Source organism: Elephantulus edwardii, unplaced genomic scaffold, assembly GCF_000299155.1.
Source record: "Elephantulus edwardii isolate Elephantulus edwardi_28Jun2011 unplaced genomic scaffold, EleEdw1.0 scaffold00035, whole genome shotgun sequence".
NCBI lineage: Eukaryota > Metazoa > Chordata > Mammalia > Macroscelidea > Macroscelididae > Elephantulus > Elephantulus edwardii.
The window spans coordinates 12,105,211-12,109,610 of NW_006399785.1; the positions used below are offsets into that span (position 1 = coordinate 12,105,211).

General features: G+C 43.9%; 1 protein-coding gene across 1 annotated transcript in view; it reads right to left on the bottom strand.

Moving 5' to 3' along the window:
- CD38 (CD38 molecule) overlaps positions 1-4,400 on the bottom strand; it is a 67,922-nt gene that overhangs the window by 30,044 nt on the left and 33,478 nt on the right. The gene's annotated exons all lie outside the window — the stretch shown is intronic.

Sequence of the window (4,400 nt, forward strand, 5' to 3'; positions counted from 1 at the left end):
AGGGTCACCCATTTTGAATAATATTGCATGAGTTCCTTGTTTTTCAATGCAGCATAGTATTCCATTGTGCGAATATACCACAGCTTCTCTACCCAGGAGGCTAGGATTTTGACGCTCCGCCTCACATACTTTGGGCACAGGAGAGATCGGTCCTTGGAGGAAGGACATCATGCTCAGAAGGGTGAATGGACAGTGCAGGAGAGGAAGACCCCAGCTGAGATGAATTGATCCAGTAACTAGGACAATGGAAGTTGGTGTGTCAGAGTTAGTGAGACTGGGTCAGGACAGGAAACAGTTCAGAGCTGCTGTACATAGGGTCACTATACATCGCAGGCAACTCAATGAGTGGCACATAATAACAATAACACACTATGACAGGTTTGGAAGCAGGAGTGGCATCCACTTCCTACACAACATGCCTCCAGAAACTCTATGATAAACCTTGATAAATGTTGATAGTTGTAGATGGGCTTCAGGCCTTTTGTTCATAGGGTTGCTATGAGTCGTGCTCCACTTGAAGGCAATAAACAACAACAACAACAACAACTACCTTTCCTTGCACAGTGTCCTTATCCAAGAACAGGCCTCTTCTGACAACATGCCCAGAGCGTGAGACGAAGTTTCCCTGTCATTGCCTCTTAAGAGCACACTAGTTACACTTCCTCCCAGGCGGATTTACTTGTTCCTTTGGCAGTCAGTGGGCTGTGCACTACTCTTCTCCAACACCACAACTCCAAAATATCAATTCTTCAATTGTTCTTATTCATCATTCAGCTTTCAGATGCATAGGAAGTAACTGGGGGCAAAAAAAAGACTATGGCTTGATCAGGTGCACTGTGGTCTTTAAACTGAGACAGTTGCCTGTTAATACTGTAAAGACATCCTTGATAGAAGATTTCTCCAGTGCAACTTATCTTTAGCTTTCTTGACTTCTGCTATCATGGGTGGTGTTGACTTTTGATCCAAGTAAAATGAAATCATTGACAGCTTCGATCTTTTCTCCGTGGCCAGGCACTGAGGAGTTTTGTTTTCTTGATGTTACCATATACTCCGCGTTGAAGGTTGTAATATTTCCTCTTCTGAAGAAAGTGCTGGCAGAGTGAGGTCTTCCAAATCAGTGTCCTCCCTGAAAGCCACGGGAGGGCTGGGAAAGCCGTCCAAGTCAGCTTTTCAGAACTCTGCAGATTACAGAAAGTCTTGCAATAATCTGTGGACTGTTTATTCCACAAAAACAGCAGAATCTATGTAAGAACCGTGGACTTTGTGGCATTTTGACCTGCTCTGATTCCATCTCCCTCTTCTCATCTCCATGGAAACCATAGGAGACGGCCACCCCACAACTCTGAGAGCTGTGAGCACCAGCAGCCTAGCGGCAACTACACAGAGTGGCTGAGGTGCATCCCACCAGCCCTGGCAGAGCACCGTCCATGTGTGATCTGTGTGGCCACTTGCTCTGAGCCTCAGTTCTCAGGCCTTGTCTTTCCGTGACCTGGCTCAGCGCTCTCTCTGTGTGTGAATAGTTTTGTCCACACCACTGAAATAAATTGATGGTGGTTATCTAACTGTTACAAACAAATTTGTTTTAGAGAGGGTACCCAATTTCTCCTGGGAGGCTAGGATTTTGAAGCTGCATCTTACATACTTTGAGCATCTGGCCAGGAGGGACCATTCCTTGGAAAAGGACATCATACTTGGAAGGGTGAAGGGACAGCACAAGAGAGGAAAACCCCAAATAAGATGGACTGATACAGTGACTAGTGTCATGGGCATAGGTGTGTCGAAGTCAGACACTGGCTCCGGACAGGGCAGGCTTCAGACCTATTGTACATAAGGCCTCTATGAATTGCAGGCAACTCAATGGCACATAACAACAACAATATATAACTATTGAGTCCCTGGATGGCACACGTGGTTAAGAACTTGACTCCTAGACACTAGTTTGATGGTTAGAACCCACCCAGAGGCACTTTGAAAGGCAGTCTGTTTTCCAGAAAGTCCTAGACTTGTAAATTCTGTGGAGTGATTATGCTCTGTACATGAATTGGAATTGACCACAGAGGTTAAGGTGCCTCCGACCCAAGACATGGTCTAGTCAGCTGCTTCATATGCATGTGGAAGTGGGACAAGGACCAAGGAAGACTGATAATGCTTTGTTCACAGGAGCCGTGTGAGGTTGCACGTGGGCAGAACATTACCCGATCCTGCCTGCTCTCTTCCTCAGGACCCTCCACTCCCCAGAATGCACAAAACATTTCCACTTCGTCCCGACGTGCCTTCAAAAGCTGTGCCAGGAAACCATCATCGGGCTGGCTTCCTCCACGGGTTATATACTTAAGAAGAAAGCTATTCCATAACATTCTTCTTCGATCGGTCAGGATTTATGGGGTGTCATTATGGGCAGTTTGGAAATAAGATATTGGGCAGCTATTCCCCCTCAGAAATCTTGTTTTAATTCCATTAATTTAATAGAGTTGCTTTCTCGGGAACTTCTAGTCCCAGAAGCTGTTTCTGTCATAAAACTCTTCTACTTCTTTCCTTTCCAACATACAAGGAAAATAAGGGAGTAAGGAGGAAATGAAACTTCTCCTCCCAAAGGTGGAAGGCCAAGGGTGCCACACGACCAGACTCGGGCACCACGGTGAAGCTAAATATCTACCAGGGCACACTTGGGTAGGTGTTGTACAATTTTCAAACACACCTAGAGTCAATCACTATTTATTATTATTATTATTATTATTGATTGTGCCTATGTAAAACCTATACCCAGGCCAAGGAGCTGTTTTCTGAGCAGAGCAAGGGAACACTGCATGGTTTAAAACAGAGAAAGGTATGTGTCAAGGCTATGTCCTTCAATTTATATGCTAACCAAAACATTTGCGAAGCTACATTTTATGAAGAAGAAGACTCATTAACAACCTGCATTATGCAGGTGACACAACCTTGTCTGGGAAATTAAAACACTTGCTGCAGAAGATCAAAGACTCCAACCCTCGATATGGATTGCATATTAGCATCAAGAAAACAAAAATCCTCACCACTGGACCAATGGGCAGCATCATGATGTGACAGGTTTGACCCAGGGCTAACTGGAATTGAAAGAGATTTTATATACGTTTAAGGAAAGCTTAAGCTGAAATCAAATTCATTGGAAAGGGCAATCTTCAAAATAAAGTTGCACAAGAAGGAAACTTAATCACGGCTCAGCAATTAAGACTATCATGATGAAAACATGGAAGACACATTTTGCGATTTTCTAAATAATGTTAGAGAACTAACATTATAGTATTTCCAGTATTATTAAATTGTGACTCAAAGATGTGGGGAGAAAAAGACATTCCGTTCAAATCCTCCAGTTGCTCTGTGGGAGAAAAGCAGGCAATCTCCTCTTGTGTGATTAACAGCCTCTGAAAATCCACTGGAGGGTCAGCTGTGGGTTGGTTCCAACTTGACAGTACACAGCAACAGCATATAACCACAATGACTAATCCAAGTTTGGTGGCTGTGACTCCCCCAGGCACGTAGCTGGAGAAATCCTGGGCAGCTGATTCTGTGTAGATATTCAAAAGCCCTTTGTTGTTGGGCCAGAACCAACTTACAGGGGACCCACTGTTGTTTTCCTAAATCTGTGAGTCACGAGCGGGAATTTCCCATCTTTCTGTCTCAGATTAGCTGGTGGATTTGAGCTGTCAGAAAGGGACAACTCCCTTACAGATTACCCCACAGGGACTGCCTACAGACAAAGGCACCCCCAAAGCTCAGTTCTACCACATAAAACATGGGGTTGCAGTCGGAACCCACGCTGTGATTGAGGGAGTTTAGTTTTGCTGTTCACCTCCAGGTTTGTTCGGGGTTTTTGGTGGTTGTTTTTTTTTCCATTTTTTTTATAAAAGAGCTCAGGTTTTCAAGATAGTGGTGTGCTTTATTATAGAAACCAATAATCTCTGTCATCTCCAGGTTTAAGAAGCTGTTTCTGATAGACATGAAGAGCTAAGACGCAGAGAAGAAGGTCAATGCTTCCCTAGATCACGTGGAGCTGTGCTGTAATCCCAAGACCAGCAAGAAAAGCAGGGGGACTGGGTAGTTGGGCCCATTCTGAATATTGTCAGCCCACTTCATAAGGTAGGTGCTGGGACCACTCTCCAAATGCACAAATAAGGAATTTCAAAGTCCTTGTCAAGAAACAAGTATCAAATGGGTCTTTTGGTTAGGCTAGTATGGATTCGAACTACCTTTTCCCTAACAAAATAAAACCAAAAAAACCAACATACACAACACAGACTAGACACTCTTTTCTCTCTTTTACTGTTATCAAAAACCTCTTTGTCTGTGGTATATTCGCACAATGGAATACTATGCTGCATCAGAAAAACAAGGAACTCATGCAATATTATTCAAAATGG